Genomic DNA, 24,906 nt, shown 5'->3' on the forward strand with positions numbered 1-24,906 from the left:
CACCACCACCGCTGGTGGATGTAGGAGGAGGCATCTTCTGACTGCCTGAGTCCTGCCGGAGTCCCAGACCACACGGCTGGGGGCGCCGTGAGGTCTGTCCAGTCATTGCCTTCTATTGCAACAAGCAGCTGGTGGGAGGCACCTGGACCTCTGAACAGACTCTCCCACTCCACACCTGGTGGGGAGGGGGAGGGAGGAGGTCTGCTCAGCTCGGAGCCTCAATCTACCTGGGGAGTCTGCCGGGTTTTTGACCTTCACCCCCCAAAGCAGCTTGGAAGGAAATGGCCAAGGACCCTTCACGTGGACCAGCGGCATCTAAATTCTCCTTCCCTCTTCTCTGCATGTCTTCTCCCACCTACAGTCTGGGAGGTTTGCTGGGTTGTAGAATAGGGGGGCAGGCTCTCTGCACATCCTAACCAATCTATTGTCTGTGCCAAAAACTTGTCTCCCCCCCTCCCCAAAGTTTGGGCTTTTGAAATGTAAAATCTTATGCCCTTGCATTTCAAAGCCTGGTCTTGGGGAACTCCCCTAAGCCAGGAATAAAACTGATTTAAAGGAGGAAAGCACTTATTAGAGAGAAAAGAAGATAAAATAATTCAAGGAAAAGTCCTCAATTAAACTTTAAGTTTTGTCTGGCCTGCGGTCTGGTATGATAGCGTAAATTTCCAAATATACAATTTAAAATAAAGCAATGCCTAAAAATATTTATATGAGGTACAGAAATTAAAATAATTTATAAAATGTTCTCTTGGGGAGAAAAAGCATTTTCTTGAAAAAAAGGTTAAAGGAAACATATTTTATTCAAAGAGTTCTTTTCCCAAGTTATACCCATGACCACAAATCCAAGCTTGTGAGAGTTTTCATGCCAATATTTATGAAGTTCCATTCTAGGGTTCAAGTTTAACAGCTGGCCAAAGCATCCCAGGCTCTTTCTGTTTAAGCTAAACTGGAATCGAGCAAAATCATCTGACAAGCCATACAATCTAGATCTTTCCTGGCTTCTAGCCTCTGACTTCTGACCGCCAGTGGAACTCACCTTATCTCCACACCTCCTATCTGTCCTTCATTCTCTTGCAGACTCCGCTCTTGATTTTTTATTTGGGCTGTTATTTTAACACAAGGTCTTGGTGCCATATGTCTTGTCAGCTCCCCAGTCCTAGGGCTCAGGGTGGCTCCCGGAAGCTATATGCTAAGATTCATTTTTTTTTAATAGATTTATGAGGGCATTCAGCCTCACTTATTTATTTTATTTTATTTTTAAAATATTTATTTATTTATTTATTTGGTTGTGCTGGTCTTAGTTGCGGCAGGAGGGCTCCTTAGTTATGGCATGTGAACTCTTAGTTGCAGCATGCATGTGGAATCTAGTTCCCTGACCAGGGTTCAAACCCGGGCCCCCTGCATTGGGAGTGCGGAGTCTTCACCACCGTGCCACCAGGGAAGTCCCAAGGTTCATTTCTCCTGAGACAAAGTAACGTAAAATTTCCTCCAGTTGGCTGCCATCCATCGTGTTGCCTATTTTTCAGAGATGAGATTTTCAAACTGTTGTCTGTGCATTGTCTCAAATTCCTCATCCCATCTCTTTTCAACCTACTACACCCTAGCTCTGTAAGAAGATAGGGTAGGGGGTCCCCTGAGAAAGAGAACCAGGCACGGCTTTCTCGACAGAAGAAAAGCCATTTGGGGCCTAAACCATTTGGTAATCTAAGCCTGGCCACAATGCTTGCCCCTGAACAGGTATTAGTAATTAATGATCTTCAGGGAACAAAAGAATGCAGGAACAAAGTGTTATCAGGCAAGAGAAGTAACAACAGCAAAGGTAATATATCAGTTGTAAAGACTCCCAGTTCCGTTTCAGCAGTAAAGATTAGCCTGAAGCACTCAACCACCAGATCAACTGGAACCTAAGGGATGATGACATTGACCTTTTCTGTCCCTCGTAACTTCAGTCAGCTACAGCTTGGACTCTGTCCACCGACAGCCCAAGCCTCTTCATGAAGATGCATGTACCTTTAGCTTGAAACTTAACCAGCTTTGCTGCTTAGGAGATACTGCTTTGGAAAAGATCCCCTGTGTTCTCCTTACTCATTGCAAGCAATTACTAATCCTTCCTTCTCCTGATCTCTGGCTTGGTTGTGTCTTTTGGCTCAACACCCACCAAGAGACAAACCCGGTTTTTCAGGTAACAGCTCCACAGTGCTTCATGGGCACTGCTACTTCTTAAGTCAGCAGTGATCTCTGTAGTGCCTTAATTGGGAAACATTTACTCATTCATTCAAAAAAATTTATCGAGGGAATTCCCTGCCGGTCCAGTGGTTAGGACTCCCTCTGCCCTTTCACTGCTGCGGGCCTGGTTCAGTCCCTGGTCAGGGAACTTAAGATCGCGCAAGCCGCGTGGCACAGCCAAAAAGAAAATTAAAACAAACAAACAACAACAACAACAAAAACAAAAAAATTTACTGTGTGTCAACCACGTGCCATGCACTTACTGTTCTAGGTGCTAGGGACACAGTAGTGTAGGAAATAATTAAAAGTCCCTATATCCATGGAGTTTACATTCTAGTAGGGGGAGAGGGACCACGTAGATTTACTTATTTATTGTTGTCCCTATTTCAGTGATATCCCAATCTCAACCCCCAAAAGCCTGGAAAAGCCTATACTTCTTCACCCCAGTTTAACCAGTTGCTAAGTATCAGTTCAACTCCTAAATCTCTCTCTAATCCACCCCTTCTCTGTATTCCCACTACTTGCCTTAGTTTGGCCATGATGGAAATATTTACACCACAGAAACTGGCAATTGCTACGCATCAGGGCTTTTTCCCTTGGAGAACCAGTTGTAAACCATTTACCAGCCCACTGCTGATTAAGGAACCCTAAGTATTTTCCTCTTGGACAGGTCCAAAGGTTTTCTATTCTCTACCAACCCCTCCTTCATACATCTGCTGCCAGGGTGCTCCTTCTGAAACATCAATGGGATCGTGTCAACCCTCTGCTTAAAACTCTTCCAGGGTTCCCCATCCCTTTCAAGGTATTGGCACTACAGATAAAACGCTCCTTGATCTGGCCCTGTTGATCTGTCCCAGCCTATGCCTTACCTTACGTTTTAATCTGTCTACAAACCAGTACCTGTACTTGTCTCCCTCTCCTCCGTGCCTTTGTGTTGGCTGTTTCTTCTGCCTGGAATACTTGGCTAACTCTCAGGCATCTCACAAGACTGTTAAGGTGTGCTATTTTGAGCTCCCTTTTCAAGGCCAGGCTGGTTACATGCCTTGTCCGTGTTCCCTCACAGGACCCTGTGCATAAATCTGTCACAACATGTAAGCCACTGCACCGAAACTGCTTTACCTCTCGTGGAGTGTCTGGTTAGCCTGCTTGGGACTGTGACCTTCACTCTGATCCTGGAGAAGAACAGGGCTTTCTGTAGTCCTGTCTTTGGCCCTTCCCTCATCTTACTGGGTAGACGCTACACAGTCTTCCTGGGCGATCTCACCCATCCCTAAGACTCTTTCCTTGGCTTCCCACCATCAGTGTATTGATGATTCACCACTTATACCTCCAGCCCCGATCTTCTGGCCTAAGGAACATCTCTACCTGGATATGCCACCTCAATGTCTTCTCCTCTAGCCGCCTCTTCCTGGGTTCTTGTGTGGGGAATGGCATTACCAGGGCTCAGCACACTCCAGCCAGCAGGCCAAATATGACCACAGCTTGAGCTAAGAATGGTTTCTATATTTTTAAAAAGGAAAGAACAAAAAAACCAAAAACACAAAGTAGAATATACAGTGGAGACCATATATGGCCCACAAAGCCTAAAACATTTCCTGGGCTTCCCTGGTGGCGCAGTGGTTTAGAATCCTCCTGCCAATGCAGGACACACGGGTTCGAGCCCTGTTCCGGGAAGATCCCACACGTCGCAGAGCAACTAAGCCCATGCGCCACAACTACTGAGCCTGCGCTCTAGAGCCCATGAGCCACAACTACTGAGCCCATGTGCCACAACTACTGAAGCCCGTGTGCCTAGAGCCTGTGCTCCACAACAAGAGAAGCCACCGCAATGAGAAGCCTGCGCACCGCAACGAAGAGTAGCCCTCGCTCGCCGCAGCTAGAGAAAGCCTGTGCGCAGCAACGAAGACCCAACGCAGCCAAAAATAAATAAATAAACTTATTAAAAAAATAAAAAATAAAACATAAAATAAAATAAAATATTTCCTGTATGGCACTTTACAGAAAAAGTTCGCCAACCTACAGACATCACTGTTTGCCAAAGAACCTGGGAATCAATAATAGTATTAATCAGTTAATAATAATAATTAGCAACAATTGAGTTTACCCTGTTGAGACACCGGGTGTGCTACACATTTCACTTTATTCTCTCTCTCAACCATGGAATATGAGGAGTCCCTGCCCATGTTTCTGAGCCAGTTAGGACCCATGCCCATGCCACTGTCTACTGTACAACTTTCTCTCTTACTCCAAATCCAAACAGTAACCAGGTCCTCAAATATTTTTTATCCTCCTAAACATCTCTCAAATTTGTTGATTTATATTCTTTACAACTACATCTTCCAGTCCATAAGATCCTAGAAAGCAAGGACAAGTATTTTTTCTTTTCTGCGTGTTCAGCATCTGCTGTTAAAGATAATTATGTGGGGCTTCCCCGGTGGCGCAGTGGTTAAGAATCTGCCTGCCAATGCAGGCGACATGGGTTCAAGCCCTGGTCCAGGAAGATCCCACATGCCGCGGAGCAACTAAGCCCATGCGCTGCCAACTACTGAGCCTGTGCACCTAGAGCCCGTGCTCCGCAACAAGAGAAGCCACTGCAACAAGAAGCCCGCGCACCGCAACGAAGAGTAGACCCCGCTCACCACAACTAGAGAAAGCCCGCGTGCAGCAACGAAGACCCAATGCAGCCAAAAAATAATAATAATAATTACGTGAATGAAGAAACTTCATTTACATACTGGGTTTTCATGTTATAGTTGAGGAAAGTGAGATTCAGGGGGTGAGTTTCATTGGGCAAGGTTGCACCGCTAACAAGATTTTTTTTTTTTTTAACAAGATTCTAATTCAGGTCTGTCTGACACCAAAGTTCCTGTTACTTCAATTATACCATTTTGCCATCTTCTCCCTTTCCATTGGCTCCTTCCTCTTAACCTTCATCATGCTCAAACCCTTCCTTTCCAATAACTACAACAATCCTTTGATCATGCTTTCCCTACCTTTATAAATAAATTGCTTGGAAAAACCAGCCATTTTCCTTGTCTTTATTTCCTCATTTTTCATTCACACACATCATGTTACAGAATCCATCTTGCAAATATGAGGATCCTGCCAACCTCCATATCTAAGGATACACCTATCTTTATTTTACCATACAGCTACCCCTCCACCCCCATCCGGAAGTACAGCATTCCTATGAAACCTTTCCTAAACCGGAATGGCATAAAGCAAAGAAGCGATGACCTTGGGACAGATCTTGCTAAAGGATGCACAAAATAAATCGAGATCAAGCACAGATGCTCACAGACACAGTTCAAAGCTATGGCGACTTGAGCCTGAGATGCCTGTGTGGTTCCCGGGGAAGGAGCTTGACGGCACCACTCTTGCTCCTTGGGGTGTAAGCAGCCACTATAAGGGGTCACTGCAAAACAATGCTCAAAGATATTTTTGCTTTTCACCTTTTTTTCCATAAAAGCGAAAAACTTCGGATTTCTTTCAGTTAGTGAAAGCAGGTACTAATGTCGGTCTTTCCTAAAAGTTAAGTGGAATAAAGCGAACTTTTGAAAAGCGGGGGATACCTGTACTCTGCGGCATTTGACTACTTCCCTAGTTTCCTCCTCTTCCCAGAATAAATAGTCCCAGATTTCCAAGGCTAAGCTCTCTAGGATTCCTTGCCTTGTAATGTCTCCCTGCATTTGCAGAGGATGGTCTAAAATCTCTCCTTCACATCCCAGTAGGGCCTTCTATGGCCCAAATTCCACGCAAGGGTCCCCAGTATCTACTAGAGAGTTTCATTCAGTGGACATGTAACCCACTGAAGTATAACTATTTGTTTATCTTTTGTTACTACCACTAGTCTATAAAGCCATCTCCAAGTCTTAGTGACTTTTTTTTTTTAACCTGCCAAGTGCCCATGGTGAAAGGCACAGAGTTGAAATTGGTAAGTGCTTATTGAATAAATTATTGAATAAATTAAAACATTAACTTATCCAACTGGCACCCAGCCAGCAAATGGCAGAAATTAAATCAAGAAAGGTGAGAGATTTTTCCAGTAGCCTATATTGCTGAAAAATGACACTAGGTTTTCTAGGTACTAGAACACATCAAATGTGGGATATGAATACATCAAACTATACTTTGGAAGATACAAAATTTTATTTATGTAAATAATATTGATATTTTAATTTATATTTATAGAGTTGTATTAGTAAACATTTTAGATTTACTTTACATGATTTAAACATATCTTTATATGTATACTCATTATGCATTTATGTATTTATTTCTTTTAATTTAAATATCAAAAAGAATGAAGTAAAGATACCAAGCAATTAAACAGCTGAGAAAGCCTTTTTATTATGAAATTGCCACAGAAGTACTTTCCTGTGAATGAGCAGGCTATTTTCTGTTAAGTGAAATTTAGTTTCTTGTTTTTTGTTTTTTTTAAATTTTTGGCCGCGTTGGGTCTTTGTTGCTGCACACGGGCTTTTCTTTAGTTGCGGCGAGCAGGGGCTACTCTTCGTTGCGGTGCACGGGCTTCTCATTGCAGTGGCTTCTCTTGTTGCGGACTATGGGCTCTAGGCGTGTGGGCTTCAGTAGTTGTGGCACGTGGGCTCAGTAGTTGTGGCTCGCAGGCTCTAGAGCGCAGGCTCACTAGCTGTGGCTCACGGGCTTAGTTGCTCCACGGCATGTGGGATCTTCCTGGACCAGGGCTCGAACCCGTGTCCCCTGCATTGGCAGGCGGATTCTTAACCACTGCACCACCAGGGAAGCCCGAAATTTCGTATTTTAATCATATCGAGTACATTTAAAAATTAAGACTATAATTCAGCCACATCTGATTTTACAACAGGGCTTAAAAAGGGGGCTAAATCATCGCTGTCTGCTGCTTTTCTTGTTTTTTGAAATGCTAAGTGAGGGCAGGTGCTGGGGAAATCACCGTGATAAAAGTGAAGAAGGAATTCTCAGGCAGTGTTATTTAAATGACCACAAAAGAGAAAAAGATATTAAACTCCACAAAAGGGCTAAACATTTTGCCGGTTGGGCTTCAGACTCTTTCCAGTCAAACTGGCAGGCAATCCCTCAAATTAAAAAAAGGAAGGTGACTTATTGCTATAGAATTTTAAAACTGGGAAGTCCTCTGTGGTAAACAGGTCTACCAGGAAATAAGTAGCCTTACTGATTCAGTAGCTACTGAAATACAAGTAGCCTTACTTCTTCAAAGGTGCTGTACAATTTTACTTCCATTTACCTGCTATCAATTGTATTAGTGCACCTCATTTCTTTGTAAATAAAGTAAGCTTTTTGTAACACAAGAAATAAAATAAAATGAAATAAAACATAAAAAGTAATAAATGGCCTGAGATTGAAATGGGGACAAAAGCTGTACAGATTTACTCTAGGGGAGATGTGAGGCCATTTTTTAAAACTCAAAGCTTCAGTGACAATAATGAGTTCTTACACTGTGATGATTAAGTTTACTCTGACATCATAAATATATTTCCTTTCCCCACCCCAACTCTCCAGACCTAGAAAAGTAAAATGAAAGAACCGAAATATATTCTGTTAAGGAGATCATCTAAGTTCCAATTATTTTTTCGGTAGAAAGTTTTAAAACCTGCCAATTAGGATGTCCCCACCTACCATGGACTACCTCAAAAAGCTGAGTCGGGTTTCCCGGAGTGTGTTCTCACTTGTTTGACTTTTAGCAACAATGGCCACACCTCTTCCTGAACAGTTAGCTGGCAAAACTCCTCGCCTTACTTCCTTAATGATATTAATTTTTTAAAGAGAACATTAAAAAGGCTTTATAGTTTTTGTAACCATGATAAAGCTGACAGCAAACGATTCAAATAATATTAAAAAGCATGGTGAGAAAGTAAAAAAAAAAAAATCTAAAATCCCATTTCCAGGCATTGAAGAGTATTCTTGTAGACATTCTTCAGACATTTCTCTGACTCTATATACCTTTATAGATTGATTGCATGTGTGTGCATGTGTGAGTGTGTTGTGTGTGAGAGCACATGTGTATGTATATATTAGTTTTACATGATTAGATAATAATTAACATGTTCATTTATAATCTTTTCTGTCATCTCATGGACATCTATTCATGTGATGTTTAAATCTAACATCACCGTTTCTAGCAGCTTCGCAGTGTTCCCTTATACAGAAGTAGGCATAATGTACTTAACCAACTTTCTATTGAAAGACTTCTGGTTTTCGCCGCCACCTCCCACCTTTTTGGTTATTATAAACAACACTGTGATGAATTTCCAGTTTATGTGTCATTTCAAATTTGTGTAATTATCTCCCGAGAATAGATTCCCTGAGGTGGGATGCCAGGGCAAAGGACGGGTATACAATACCTGACTAAATATTGCTCAACTGCTTTGGGGAAGCATATCAGTCAGGATTAGGTTTAGCTGACTGTGACAGAACACCCAAATGTGGGTTACACAAGACAGTTTATGTAAAAGAGGAGGCAGTCCATGACCCCGGGGACCAGGAATCTTCCATTTTTGGTACTCCATCGTCTTTAGAACTTGGTTTTTCTACATGGTGCAGGATGGCTGCTCAAATCCTAGCCATCGAATCTGCATTCCAGGCAGCAGGAAGGACAAAGGGACAAAAAAGGGTCCAACTTCCAAGGACTGTTTTGTGAAGTCACACTCAGCACTTCTGCCAACATCCTACCGGCCAGAATTTGATCATGTGGCTACATCTAGCTGCAGAGGAAACTGAGAAATGTAGTCTTTTTTTTTTTTTTCTGTGTTCACATGTTCAGCTAAAAGTCAGGTAATCTTTTACTAAGAACAGGGGAAAATAGATACTAGGGACAACGAATGGTTTCTGCCATAGGAAGGATGTACTAATTTACATTCCTGTTAACATCACACGAGAAGCCATTTCCCAGGCCTTTACCAACACTGTTCTATTAGACCATTTCCACGGCAAATGCATTTCATTACTTCAAAGGAAAATGTTTAACCCATCCTCAAATAACCTGTGTAGTTTAATGCCACTAGTATCAGTGATGTATACTTTTTTCTCCCCAGATTAAGAGGAAGATGCAAACGTTGGAACACAAGTATTCCTCTGCCTTGACTTGGGCTTCAGGGTTAAAGCTCTGTCCTTAGCTGACTTATCCCTCCCTCCTGATAAGCTCATCCACAGCTTTAAATACTGCTGAGTCAAAATCTGTATTGGTACCCTCGATCTCCAAAGCCCTGCTAAATTAGCCAGTTGATTACTGGGTAATCCAACAGCATCTTACAATCAACTATAAACAAATTGGATCTCACCATCTTCTCTTACAAACCTACCTATTCCTCTTCCCACATTCCTTATTTTGGCGGCACTGGTTGAGTCATTCTAGACTCTTACCTCTGTGTCATCACAGAACATTGACTCCGTGACCAAATTCTATTAATTTCACTTCCTTAACAACTCTTGACATTCCCTTCATCTCCACTGTGCTCTTGAGGATCAAGACAAAGTCTCTTAAGAGGGCTCTCTAGCTCTGCACTTGAACCAGGCTATATCCAACATGGCAGCCAAAGGCCACTTACTAAAACGATAATATGAATATGATTTTTAAATTTTCATGTAAACTCCTTTAAGAGTTCTCCATGGCCAAAATCCTTGGTGTGGCATACAAGGCCCTCCAGACAGTGACCTTTAGCATTATCTATCTCATGCTAAACCCCTGACTACACCCCACATTTCAACACATCACTTGCAGCTTCACAATTATGGTATCACAATTCAGGGACTTTGCTAAAATGCATCCCTCCTGCCTAGAATTCTTTCCCTAGAAAAGATATATTCCCTTTTTAAAAGATTTAAATCCCAGAGTCACATCTTGAAGAAAACCCTTCCTATGACGTGACTCCCTACCTGTGGGCCACTTCCTTTCTTTGTGCCATTTTTGTGCTCTGCGCTTGCTTCTAAAATATTCTAGCAAATAGGATTAATGTTTCTTTTTTTTATAAATTTATTTATTTTATTTATTATTTTTTTTTAAATTTTTGGCTGTGTTGGGTCTTCGTTGTTGTGTGCGGGCTTTCTCTAGTTGTGGAGAGCAGGGTCTACTCTTCGTTGTAGTGTGCGGGCTTCTCATTGCGGTGGCTTCTCGTTGTGGAGCAAGGGGTCTAGGCATGCAGACTCAGTAGTTGTGGCGCACAGGCTTAGCTGCTCCACGGCATGTGGTATCTTCCTGGACCAGGGCTCGAACCTGTAGCCCCTGCATTGGCAGGTGGATTCTTAACTACTGCGCCACCGGGGAAGCCCAGGATTAATATTTCTTAATCCAACAAATATTTACTGAATCCCCACTGTGTGCTCAGCATTGTGCTCAGAGCTGGATTCACGGCCACGTGTGAGCTGAATGTAGACTTAGTCTCTTGCAGCTTATGTTCCTAAGGGCTAATTTCCACTCATCATCTCTTGTTTGCTAGAAAAGAAATTTTCCTTCCCCCATCAATCCCAATGAGATGCTAAGAAACTGATATTGCCTTGTTGATGATCGTGTCAAGAGACATTTTCTTCAGTGTCTTGTTGCTTATTCACATGTTCATTTATTTTTGCCTTGATGACTCCACGCTGCTGGCTGCCACTTTCCAGAGTCACGTGGATGTTTAAAACGGAAAATTTGCGGGTAACCTATATTTGACCTATTATTTCTCAGGCTCTTTCCTCAAACTTACCCCTGAAAAAGGCCAGGTTAAGGGGATTCCTGGCAGAGATGAAGGCGGACCTGAGAACAGGATGGATAACTAAGCAAAGATGGGGGAAAAGGTGTTCCACGTGGAGGGGTAGCATAAGCAAAGACTGAAGGAGAGAGGAGACATTGGGTGAGCTGAACGTTTACCTGAGGATACGAGCCCCATAAATAAGATTGCAGAGGCTTAGCTCATAGACAGCTTAGATACAGCAGAGCACTGACACCTGGCTGCACCCACCTGGATCAGTTCTAAGGCCTTGGTTACCTACCTCTGCCTCTCTACTTCCCCCCTAGGGCTGCGCTGCAGAATTTTTACTCCTGTTTTACTTCCTTTTCATCTTCTCAATTCCCAGTTCCAAACAACAATAGTCCTTTTTTTTTTAATTTTTATTTTATATTGGAGTATAGTTGATTAACAATGTTGTGTTAGTTTCAGGTGTACAGCAAAGTGATTCAGTTATACATATACATGTATCTATTCTTTTTCAAATTCTTTTTCCATTTAGGTTATTACAGAGTATTGAGCAGAGATACCTGTGCTATACAGAGTACCTATGCTATACAGTAGGTCCTTGTTGGCTATCTATTTTATTTTTTTTTGAATTTTTGAGTTTTATTTTATTTTTTATAAAGCAGGTTCTTGTTAGTTATCTATTTTATGCATATTGGTGTATACATGTCAATCCCAATCTCCCAGTTCATCCCACCACCACCACCCCGCCCCCCGACACTCTCCCCCATTGGTGTCCATACGTTCAAACAACAATAGTCTTGAACTGAAAAATATTAAGACTAGAGAAGGTACACAGAAGGAAATCCAGGTACACTAACTTTTGCACAAAAAGCAATCCAAGTTAGGGAGAAACGTGTGACTGACAGCAGAGTGTAACACTGCATTCCAGACAGATCAAAAAGGTCCGGGTGTATTATTCATGACTGCTGGTCTCAAGAGACAGAAACTCAGTCCTGAGTAGTTTAAGTAAGAATGCAATCGTGTTGGGTTAGGTAACTTGGAAAGACAGTGGCGTGGCTGGCCTCAGGCAGGACACGACCCAGGGGTGCAAAATGACAGCATCAGATTAGAAGCTCTTTCTCTTTCCTTCTGTTTCTGCTCCTCTCTCTTGTTGGCCTCATTATTTTCTACTGCAAATGTGTGTCCCTCATGCAGCAGGGAGCCTGGCAGCTAGAAACTCCAAGCCTACATCATCCAGTTTGAGGATCCCCAAAGAAATGAGAAACCAACTCTCTTTAAATGAGGGTGAAAAATCCCAGGGAACGATTGCATTGGTCCGGTCTGTGTCACTACCCACACCTGTCCTGGAGGCAGGCTGGTTAATGATGGGCCACGCCTAGGTCACGTGCGTGTCCTTGTGACTGAACCCCAGTGGATCCCCTCAAAGGGGTGGAGGTGGAAGGAGTGGGGAGGGGCAGTGGCTGAAACGAATTCTGAGCAGACAAAAAATTGTCATTTTGGTTGGAACAGGGACTTAGTGGCACAGAGTATTAGGAGACAAATTAAGAAATGGGGCAAGATGGTGTAGATCAATACCCTGTAAGCGAAATGGAATGCCAAATATTCCGAAAAGTCCGTGTGTGTGTGTGTGTGTGTGTGTGTGTGTGTGTGTGTGTGTGTGTACGGTTGATTCTTGCTGTTCACAGTTCTTAGGTTCCGTAAAGTCGCCACCAACACTGAGTTAGCAAATCCCGAATCACTGCCGTAGAGGAAAGACAGGGGAAGGTTCCTGCGAGCCTCTGGTCACATTTTCACCCGATCAGTACATAACTGTGTTTTGCGTGTGTTTTTGTTTAAAGATACTTTATTTAATATATACTGTTGATTCATTAACCCTGGGCTTACAGACAACAGCACTATCTCTCAGGCCTGAATGAAGCTTATCTAACGTGTATTTTCTCCGTCAGGCACATCACAGCCTTCTTGTGCTTAGGAAAACTAGACAGCACTTCAGCACTATACTTGGCCATTTTTAAACAGCAAAATCACCAACAAAAAGCACAGAAATGAGGAAAACGTGGCACTAAACAGGCCATGAAAAGGACCCTTGTTCACAGTATGAGCTGAAACAAGGAGGCAGAGCGTCACCTTGATTGGCATCAGCTGGGAACCTGCCAGTGGGTGGACTCAGTTTCTGCTCTGCTCTGCATATGCCCAGGGACGACTGGGAAGCATCTGGAATATACTGATTTGGGGGGTTTCCAGTACATTTTAGTGAGCAGACACGTTCACAGATGTGGAATCTGTGAATGATGAGGATCGACAGTATTTTCCCCTCAGTATTTGGAAGACTCAAGAGAGAAGCAGCAGCAGCGGTGGGAGGGCCTGAAGGAGTGATGGGGGGGTGGGGAGCAGGGATGAGGGATGAACACCAGAGTCCAAAGGGAGGGAGGACAGGACTTGACTTGCAAGTGTCCAACTGGACATTAAGGAAGGAAGAGGGCAAATTCAAGGAGGGAGGAGCCAGCAGCTTGAGCCTAGAAAAATGGAAAACCCAGTCTGGAAGAGAATCTGATTTTGAGGGGCAAGGGGATGAATTCTGAAAGCAGACTTTAGTCCTGTCAGATGCTATGTGCTCTTCACTGAGATTTTTTTTAAAAGTATACATTTAACTTACTTAAAAAGTAAGAAGTACTGTTCTACTACTAAATCTCTCCACTTCCAATCAAAACCTCATTACTACTACTACTACTACTACTACTACTACTAAATACATATAGCACTTACAATGTGCCAGGCCTTGTCCTGGGTTCTTTATATTGATAAGCTTGTTTCTCACAGCCTCTGAGGTATCATTAATAGACCCATTTTTCAGTTGAACAAACTGAGGCAAAGGGTAGTAACTTGCCCACAGTCCAACCACTGGAAAATGGTGGAGTCAGCTTATAGAATCCACGCATTTAACTACTACATCAAGCTAATAGTACTGGTCACTATTCACAAACTCTCCTTGACCACATTGCTGTCTTCCTGCCTCTCCTCTGCCCCATCCTAACAATTCCCACCAGTCCCCCTCCACTCCATTTATGGCTTTACCAAAATTGCTTCTAATAAAAAAATGATCTTTAGCTGTCTAAACCTATTTCAAACCATTGCTCATAAATCCCTAAATCTTTAAAGTTTCTTTTCTGAATAAATCTAACTAAACTCTCCATTTTCTTACACTTAAAAAGTGTGAGTTTTGCTAGCCTCTATCAGAAATTTAGTTTTTCTTTTATATTTAAAATAGTAACAGGGCTTCCCTGATGGCATAGTGGTTAAGAATCCGCCTGCCAATGCAGGGGACATGTGTTCGAGCCCTGGCTCGGGAAGACCCCACATGCCGCAGAGCAACTAAGCCTGTGAGCCACAGCTAGTGAGCCTGCGCTCTAGAGCCCGCGAGCCACAACTACTGAGCCCACGTGCCACAACTACTGAAGCCCGCGTGTCTAGGGCCCGTGCTCTGCAACAAGAGAAGCCACCACAATGAGAAGCCTGCGCACCGCAACAAAGAGTAGCCCCGGCTCGCCACAACTAGAGAAAATCCACACAGAGCAACGAAGACCCAACACAGTCAAATATAAACAAATAAATTAATTAATTTTCAAAAAAGCTTCAGAGTAAAATATTAAAAAATAAATAAATAAAATAGTGACATAATCTAGGACTTTTAGGTACTAATAAAAGAATTCTATCTTTTTGCTTTAAGCAACTCATTAGATATTCTCGTGTTTAAAGGAGTGATACTACTTTTCTAGTTGGAATACTGTAATAATATTTATAAAACAGCTGGAAAGTCATAAATGGAACTGTTAAATAAATGCAAGTGTTTTAATGTGAAATGTAAACTTGCCTAGAACATCTACACAAATACCTCCTTTGTTTACTGGCTTTATTTTCGATTGAGCTTTGATTCCTCAAACATAGCTGGTCTCTAGTGGGGAGCATCTGGGAGAGGGAGTTTTTGAGAAAGAAGGGTGGGAGGAACTTAATTCAGCAAATACACACTACTCTGCGTCAGGGCCCTTTACTCAATAGTTATAACCTCATGCAGTTCTCATGACCAGATCTTGGGAGCCGCCCACTGGATGGCTTGTCTAGGTTCAAGTACACAGCCACAGTGTGCCAGCAAAGTTGCCAATGGGCCAGGGCTCCTGAATGCTTCAAGTATCCGCTCACGTGCTTTTCACGGCTACTCTTTTATTTTTTTAACTTAATTTTCATCTTAAAACCATAGCCACCTTGCCTTGCATGCCCGTATTCATGCTAGAGACGCTGAGCTTCAAAATGGCCTTCCTCTAGCACACTTTGCTCTACGGGTGACACCCGGCTTGTCACCTCAGCCACTGCTGACTGGGCCAAGGGGGCCATCCGACCTGGACCATTTAGGACGTTTTCAGTTTTAGGTGATGGAAAACCTTCTCAACCTGGTTTGAATGAAAAAGAACCTCACCGGCTTACACAGCTGTGGGCCCCGCCGGCTCCAGAAGCTGCAGACGACGCCACAAAGACCTGCTCTCTCTTTTACCTCCTGGCTCCTTTTTCCTCTGTGTTGGCTGCACCCACAGCAGGTGGCCCTGGCGGTGACGCGATGGCTGCTTGCAGTTCCGGGTTCACATCACTACAGCTCCAAGCAGAGGTAAAGGAAATGCTCCTTTCTCAACAGTCTCAGCATCTAATTGGCTTGGCTTGGGTTCTCCAAATCACACTGGTCATTTGCAATGTTGGGTCCAGCTATTCAAATCACGTGCAATGAGGGGGAGGGAGGCATGATTTTTCTGAGGAAAATCTGGGCACTGTTACTACAAGGGAGACAGATGCTGGTGGCAAAAATATCACCTCTTAAGACATGACCCAAGGACAGGCAATATGCAGGCTTGACCGGCCAGTGAGGTGGTCCGGTGGGAAAAAGCTCCCCAACAGGGACAAGTGGCTGAATAAAAACATGAGACCCTCTCTCTGGAGGAAATGAACTTGAGGCCCAGAACTGAGCGGCTGGTAGGGGCAGCGTAAGCAGAAGGACACAGTGACCCAGGGACAGGGAAGGAGGTGGAGCCATCAAGTCCTCCGGGAGAGGAGCAGGTGAGACCCAACAAACTCCTGCCGTGGAGGGAAGCCAGCCTAGAGCTGGAGTCTGTCCCCTCCTGGCCTGTCCTGGGGGCCCTGGGACCTGCTGGTCCTCAAGTCTCTGAAGCTGAGCTTGGCCAAGCTGCCTGTCATTATCTCCAGAAGCTTCCTCATGATGACTTATGGCATTCAGTAAAACGAGGAACCCAAAGGACCTGAACCACACTTTTCTGAGGGGAAGATAAAGACAAACAAGAAGGAAAAGAAATAAAGGGACAGAATGTGGTGACAGTGGAGTGGCAGACAGCACTATTTCCTGTGCTCTGGGAAGCCGGGCTGCTGTACCAGGGTGAGGCAGGGGCTGAGTTGACTCCCCTTATCCATCCATCCCCGGGCCCTGACTTTAATTCTCAGCAGCCAGCTGGAGAGGCCACGGCCCCTCCCTGCCCCAACTCCACCTCTAAGTCCTGAATTCTTAGTTTCAAGGTCATATCGAGCTTCCAGAAAGGTGGGTCATTTAGTTTATTGGCTGGGCAGCTGTAAGCCCAACTGAGAGTTTTTTTTTTTTTGGCCACAGGGCTTGCGGGACCTCAGTTCCCTGACCAGGGATTGAACTACGGCCACAGGAGTGAAAGCCCGGAATCCTAACCACTAAGCCACCAGGGAGGGAATGTAAATTGATATGCCACTATGGAGAACAGTATGGAGGTTCCTTAAAAAACTAAAAATAGAGCTACCGTATGACCCAGCAATCCCACTACTGGGCATATACCCTGAGAAAACCATAATTCAAAAGGAGTCATGTACCAAAATGTTCACTGCAGCTCTATTTACAATAGCCAGGACATGGAAGCAACCTAAGTGTCCATCAACAGATGAATGGATAAAGAAGATGTGGTACATATATACAATGGAATATTACTCAGCCATAAAAAGAAATGAAATTGAGTTATTTGTAGTGAGGTGGATGGACCTAGAGTCTGTCATACAGAGTGAAGTAAGTCAGAAAGAGAAAAACAAATACCGTATGCTGACCCATATATGTGGAATCTAAAAAAAGAAGAAAAAAAAAAAGGCCATGAAGAACCTAGGGGCAAGACAGGAATAAAGACACAGACCTACTAGAGAATGGACTTGAGGATATGGGGAGGGGGAAGGGTAAGCTGTGACAAAGTGAGAGAGTGGCACGGACATATATACACTACCAAACGTAAAATAGATAGCTAGTGGGAAGCAGCCGCATAGCACAGGGAGACCAGCTCGGTGGTTTGTGACCACCTAGAGGGGTGGGATAGGGAGGGTGGGAGGGAGGAGATGCAAGAGGGAAGAGATATGGGAACATATGTATATGTATAACTGATTCACTTTGTTATAAAGCAGAAACTAACACACAATTGTAAAGCAATTATACCCCAATAAAGATGTTAAAAAAAAGGTGAGAATGACTGTAGAGAGGCAACTTGCCAACTCAGCCACACCCTAAAAGCCGAGCTCCATGCCCCCTCCTCTGTGCCACACACCCACCCGTGGTCATCTCCCTTCTTCTCCGGGTATCTTTTTTCTGCTCTTCCCTTGGCCAGTAGCTTAGAGTTAAGAATGGCCTCTTTGAGCTTCCTTTTTACTTTTCTATTTCAGTTCCCTGCAGCTAACTGATCATATCCTTTTTTTTTTCTGGCTGCGTTGCGTTCTCGTTGTTGTGCACTGGCTTCTCATTGCAGTGGCTTCTTTTGTTGCGGAGCATGGGCTCTAGGTGCGTGGGCTTCAGTAGTTGTGGCTCTTGGGCTCTACAGCGCAGGCTCAATAGTTGTGGCGCATGGGCTTAGTTGCTCCACAGCATGTGGGATCTTCCCGGACCAGGGCTCGAACCCATGTCCCCTGCTTTGGCAGGCGGATTCCCAACTACTGCGCCACCAGGGAAGCCCCTGATCATATCCCTTTGAGTCTCTTAGTTCCAATCTTTTTCACACCAGGCCACAGAAGTCACATGGTTGCTGGTTAGCCAACAGAGCCACTGGCCTAGAGACAGGTGTCCATATTGGTCCAATTAACTGTGGCAAAGGGAGGGACTGGGGGCTGCAAGCTACAGATGGCGACTTATCTCAGATGGGGCTTAGATGAGGTATGCAACCACTGACGGACCCAGACAACTATATTTTCCCACCGACCTATTCAGGTGAGTCAAGTAGGTGGCCACGGATATCCTCATATACTGTGTTATTTTCCTAGGACTGTTGTAACAATTTACCACAAACTGGGTGGCTTAAGATAACAGAAATTTATTGTCTCACGGTTCTGGAGTTTAGAAGCCCGAAACCACAGCGTTGGCAGGGCTGTGCTTCCTCTGCAGCTCGTAGAGGAATCCTCCCGCATCTCTTAGCTTCTGCGGTCTGTCGGCAATCTGTGGCATTCCTCGCTGCATCACTCCAGTTCTGCCCTGGTCATGACATCGCCTTCTGCCTGTCTTCACACGGCTATCTTCTTATAAAGACACTGGTCCACCCTACTTAACTAGTAACATGTGCAACGACCCTATTTCTCAATAAGGTCATTGTTTGAGGTAATGGGGCTAAGACCTCAACATATCTCTTTTGGGGAAAACACAATTCAACCCATAACAAATACCTACATTTGTATGGTATTTGTATACCATACAATTTGTATGTATGGCCAGTTTCTCCACAAATCAGACACACACCTAACTATTTCGGCAGAATTACTCCCAAACGCACAATCCTTATGTGAAAGGCATATGACAGTGCAGTGGAAACTATGATGGGGATGTGTCCGCTGTGTCTTTACGTATTCACTGAACGTTCTCAGTTATGCTATTAATAGAGTAGGCTTGGTGTTACTAACCTCCCTCCAAAAAAAAAGAAAAGGTAAAAAACAAACAAAAAACCGAAAAAAACCCCAGCATTCAAAGGTACTATTGAGGAATAATTTTTATTTCATTTATTTTATGATTCTTTAGTCACTGCTTAAATAAGGTCTACTAATGGGGAAAATAAATCTGAAACGGTAGGCAAAATGCAAAAGCACTAAAAATGTGCCCAACTGCCTCTTAGGTTCTTTAGAGTGTCTTATGTGGAGCCTTAGAAAGGGCCAAGATGGCCTCTGTCTTCAAGGAAGAGCAGCCCTGGGTAACAGCAGAGTCATGGAGGAGCTGGGGGCAGCCACTGAGACAGAGGGTGGCATGAAAGGGTCTGAATGTGTAAACAACTTTTTCCATTTGAATGCTAATCTCTCCCTTAAAAAAAATACCAAAGAGACAGTATAATGGTTTTACAGAGAAGAAAGACTTATCTTGGAACTAAAGGAACTTACTAGGATAATGTAAGGTAGGGAAGGAAACTGTGTCAATAATTTGTATATCTTACTTCATAATATCCTTAAAAGATTGTTATAAGATAGAAACTATTATCTGCATTTTTTTTTTTTTTTTTTTTTGATTAGCAAATGAGACCAAGAGTTTGATCACCCAACTCCCTCCTTCCATTCCCACAGAAGCTTCCTCCCTCTCCCTCATGTCTTCCATTTTGCTGCGGTCAGAGTTCTGTCTGGCAGCTTCAGTCATGTCATTCTCCTCTGCAAAAATCCTCAGTGGATCCCTATTGCCTAGAACAGTAGTTTTCATAGTTTTCCAAAGCAGAACGCTTTTAGTAAGGGGCATTCTGTATAGATTTTATCTATATCTATTTATGTGTATCAATGTAAACTTACACACTGAATAAAAGTGGTATTTTATGTAGATCTTTTTATAAGTTCAGGTTAATAATATTTACTTATTATCAAGTTAACGAGAACAAAGAAACTATTCTGATAAAAAGAGAACTTTGAAATTAGGCCGTGAGATATAGGTGAAAGTGAATATTACTGTTACTCAGCAGCAGTAGTCAGTTTCTGCATTTTATTATACTATAAAGAAAACCCTGATTTATGCAGATAATCATGTCTGTTCTTGATGCTACATCCAGAGCGATCTTTTAAAAATGCAAACCCGATTATCGTACTTCATCAACTCTAAAATGCCATCGACTATAAGTTGTATCGTTATTTTATGTATAGCTCAGAAAGAAAAAAATACTAATGAAATTTTGATTTTGGAGATATTAAGATGCAAAAAAGCGTGTCTCACAATCATTGGGATAGGGTATGCCAGCCACTTCATCCTCTTAAAAACCAAGGGCTTCTTGATCTCTCAGTATCAGGACAAAGCTTGAAGCCGGCATGGCCCAACAGCCTGCTCTCTGCCCTCTCCCTGCACTGGCCTTCTTTCCATTCACCCAGTCTTCCAGATTGCAGATCAAGCTTCACTTCCTCTGGAGAACCTTCCCTGACCTCCCTGACCAGGCCATAGCCTCAAGCACTTGGGTTTCTCTCCTTGACAGTGACACTTACCACAGTTGACATCTTGTTTGGCTGACCTGTTAATTTGGCTTGTGGGTTTATCTGATTAGCGTCTAGCTCCACGAGGACAGAGAACATGAACTTCTGCTCCCTGTTGTATCCTTAGTGCTTGACACAGTGCCCAGGAGCACCTGGCAGACAGAAGGCACTCAAATATTTGTTGAATGAATGAATTGAAATTTCATTTTTTAAAAAAATTCACATGGCTGATTTTTTTTAAAAATTCACATGGCTGATTTTAGAGTATGTGCTCTTCGATTCAAAGGATCCAGAAAATCCAAAAATGTGAGAACAGTTAACACTTGTTTTGGAGTCTAATGATTAACAATTATCTACCAAATTCTTGTCTCCTTATCACAAATGCCAAATTCAGACAAAAAGCACTGAAAATTACTTAGTATATGTTAAGACTCTACCACAAGGTGGTTCATGTGTTTTTATGAACTCTCAGCATTTGAAGATTCTGTGCAAAGCTGGTGCATCTGAGCTTCTCCTGATCTTCAGGCTTACTCTGCTCTAAATATACCTGCCTTGTACAGGCACGAATCACAAGGGTTGGTCAGAGTTCTGTCTTCCCAAACAATGACACATTTGTAAGACATTCTACTGTATTTACAGCGATGACAGATGCTTTCCTCTGTGGCCTGCACCAAAACATGTTCATCTAGACTTTGGAAGTACAGGTTAAGGTGATAAAATTTGGTATATAAAACTTTTGAGGGTGTAGGTATTTCTTTTGTATTACAAGTTTTAAATTAGTGAAAAATATTCCCAAAGAGGAGATTTGAATAAAATGCTTGTGGAACCTCAGAACTGCATTTATTTGCAAAACCAAAGGGTACTTTGAAAACCACTGACTGGCTGAATCAAGTCTTATTTCTAGATTTACCAGGCACTTCCTGATCTGCTCCCTGGCTGCTTCTCGGTGGTCCCAGCCAGCTTTATATCCTACAAGAGCGCATTACTATCACCCATCTCGGGAACAAGCTCTGTGCTCTCACAGCCTGGGCGCACAGGACTGTCCCCACCTCTTCTTTGTCTCGGTCTCAGCTCACGTCTAGTCCTCTGCCAACTATTCAGGATTTCCTCCAGTGCTCTCACCAGAAAGCTCCTATCTCCGCTGTATAGATCACATTCTGTAATCTGTTTGTCTATCTCCCCATAGACTGCAAGCTTCTGGAGGGAAGGCACTCCATCTTGGCACTGTTGGCATGGTCCAGGAGCTGGTATACAGCAGACACTTAGTGGTGCCCTCTCTCTCACAGCCTTGACAACCTGGTTTCAATTTTTGCCAGTGGAAAAATTCGTATCTTGTGGTTTTAAATTATATTTCCTTGATCACTTAGTAAGGTTATAAGTAAGCATCTTTTCATATGTTTATTAGTTACGTGTATTTCTTCAGGTGCCTGTTTTTCCATGAGGTTATTTTTCTTACTAATTTGTAGGATTGATTATCTTTGGATACACAGTATATTAACCCTTTGCCTGGTAAATATGTGGCCAACATTTTCTCACAGGTAATTTATTAATTTTAAGTATCATTCATGAAAAAATTTTATGTTAAATGTAGTTGATCTGCTGTTCTTTTCCATTATGGCTTTCAGACTCAGCATATGGTGTAGACTCTACCTCCAAATTGAAATAATATCCTTTCTTATTTTTGTATGGTACTTTCATAGAATACATTTGTGTGTATAGCACTTAGCTCTTAAATACATATAAAAAATTTAAATGTATAGTATGAGAGTACACATTTTTAAATGCACAGTTGAGATAGGGATTTGGTTAATTTTTTCTGTTTTGTGACAAATTTGATAGCCAGTTGTCACAATAATTATGGAATGGTTCTCCATTTCCCTACCGATCTGAAATGTCAAGTGGGCATTTTAGATGAGACTCAAAGAAGGGGATTGGATATGGATGTGGGGAGACTGACGGGAAGTCACCCAGGTGACTGGGGCCAAGTGTGTAGCAGTGGCATGGAAAAGTGATGGGTGTTATTTAGGAACAGTGAGCACAGTGGTCCTGGAGCCAGGAAGCACACAATTTATAATGATCTGAAGAAAGATTTGGAAAAAACCAGCAAATTTAGTATATAGCTAAAAGATTTTTTTAAAAAATAAAATTCACTATCCATTCAAAATCAAAACTTTTAGCAAACTTGAAAAAAAAGGAAACATAGTTAATCTGAGTTTAAAAAACTTACGGCAAACATCATACTTTATGGTGAAATACCTGAAAGCCTTCCTCCAAAGTCCAGGAACAAGACAGGAATGCCTGGTATTATTTTTCTTCAACATTTTAGTGGAAGTCTTAGCCAATGCAATAAGGCAAGGATAAAGAAGACATGAAGGTTAGAAAGGAAGAAGTGTATGTCATTATTCACAGATGACATGAATGTGTCAGAAAATGGAAAAGAATTATAAATTCTTTGTACATTCTTTGTAATGGCAAGGGAAACAAAAACAAAAATAAACAAACAGGATTACATCAAACTAAAACACATTTACACAGGAATCTATCAACAAAACTAAAAGGCTCCCTACTGAATGGGAGAAGGTATTTACAAACCATATCTGACAAGAGGTTAATATCCAAAATGTACAAAGAACTCATACAACACAACAACCATAAAAACAAATAACCTGATTAAAAGATGGGTAGAGGATCTGAATAGACATTTTCCCAAAGACATGCAGATGGTCAACAGACACATGAAAAGATGCTCAACATCACTGATCGTCAGGGAAATGAAAATCAAAACCACAATGGGATATCACTTCACATTTGTCATAATGGCTATTATCAAAAAGACAACAAATAACAAGTGTTGGTAAGGATGTGGAGAAAAGGGACCCCTCGTGCACTGTTGGTGGGAATGTAAATTGTTGAAGCCACTATGGAAAACAGATGGAGGTTCCTCAAAAAATTAAAAATAGAACTACCATATGATCCAGCAATTCCACTTCTGGGTATTTTTCCAAAGAAAACAATAACACTAATTTGAAAAGATATATGCACCCCTATGTTCATTGCAGCGTTATTCACAATAGCCAAGATGTGGAAGCAACCACAGTGTCCATCATCAGATGAATGGATAAAGAAGATGTGGTCTATATGTATAATGGAATATTACTCAGCCATAAAATAATGAAATTTGCCATTCATGACAACATGAATAGACCTAGAGAGTATTATGCTAAGTGAAAAAAGTCAGAGAAAGACAAATACCGTATGATTTCACTTATATGTGGAATCTGAAAAACAAATGAACAAGTATAACAAAATAGAGTCACAGATATAGAGAAAAAGCAGTTAGTTGGCAGAGAGGAAGGGGGTGGGGGTATGAATGGAATAGGTGAGAGAAATTGAGAGGTACAAACTTGCAGTTACAAAATAAATGAGTCACAGGTATGAAATGTACAGAGCGGGGAATACAGTCAATAATAATGTACTACCTTGGTATGGTGAGAGATGGTAACTAGACTTAACATGGTGATCATTTTGTAATGTATAGGAATATGGAATCACTATTTTGTGCACCAGGAACTAACACAGTATTGTAGGTCAATTATACTTCAACAACAAGCAAACTTATAGAAAAAGAGATCAGATTTGTAGTTACCAGAGGTGGGGATGGAGGGAAGGGGGAATTGGATTAAGACGGTCAAAAAGAACAAACCTCCAGCGATGAGATAAATATGTACTAGGGATATAAGGTACAACATGATTAATCTATTAACACTGCTGTGTGTTATATATGAAAGTTGTTAAAAGAGTAAACCCTAAGAGTTCTAGTCACTAAGAAATATTTTTTCTTTTTCTTTTATTTTGTATTGATGTGAGACAATGGATAGTCACCTAACTTACTGTGGTAATCATTTCCTAATGTATGTCAGTCAAATCATTATGTTGTACACCTTAAATTTATACAGTGTTGTATGTCAAATATATCTCAGTAAAGCAGGAAGAAAAAAATAACAGAATTACAAATTATCAGAATTAGTAAGTGACTGAGAGGGCAGACAGCAGAAGCAAGAAGAACTATAATCCCGCAGCCTGTGGAACAAAAACCACATTCACAGAAAGATAGACAAGATGAAAAGGCAGAGGGCTATGTACCAGGTGAAGGAACAAGATAAAACCCTAGGAAAACAATTAAATGAAGTGGAGATAGGAAACCTTACAGAAAAAGAATTCAGAATAATGATAGTGAAGATGATCCAGGACCTCGGAAACAGAATGGAGGCAAAGATCGAGAAGATGCAAGAAATGTTTAACAAAGACCTAGAAGAATTAAAGAAAAATCACCTAGAAGAATTAAAGAACAAAAAAACAGATGAACAATACAATAACTGAAATGAAAAATACACTAGAAGGGATCAATAGCAGAATAACTGAGGCAGAAGAACGGATAAGTGACCTGGAAGACAGAACAGTGGAATTCACTGCCACAGAACAGAATAAAAAAAAAAAAAAAGAATGAAAAGAAATG

General features: G+C 42.1%; 1 protein-coding gene and 1 pseudogene across 1 annotated transcript in view; both read right to left on the minus strand.

Moving 5' to 3' along the window:
• Positions 1-15,308, minus strand: part of LOC137765488 (T-complex protein 1 subunit alpha-like) — a 30,311-nt pseudogene extending 15,003 nt beyond the window's left edge.
• The window catches only part of FBXO36 (F-box protein 36), a 98,378-nt gene that overhangs the window by 60,945 nt on the left and 12,527 nt on the right, over positions 1-24,906 (minus strand). The window lies entirely within an intron of this gene.

This window comes from Eschrichtius robustus, chromosome 5, assembly GCF_028021215.1.
Source record: "Eschrichtius robustus isolate mEscRob2 chromosome 5, mEscRob2.pri, whole genome shotgun sequence".
Classification (NCBI taxonomy): Eukaryota; Metazoa; Chordata; class Mammalia; order Artiodactyla; family Eschrichtiidae; genus Eschrichtius; species Eschrichtius robustus.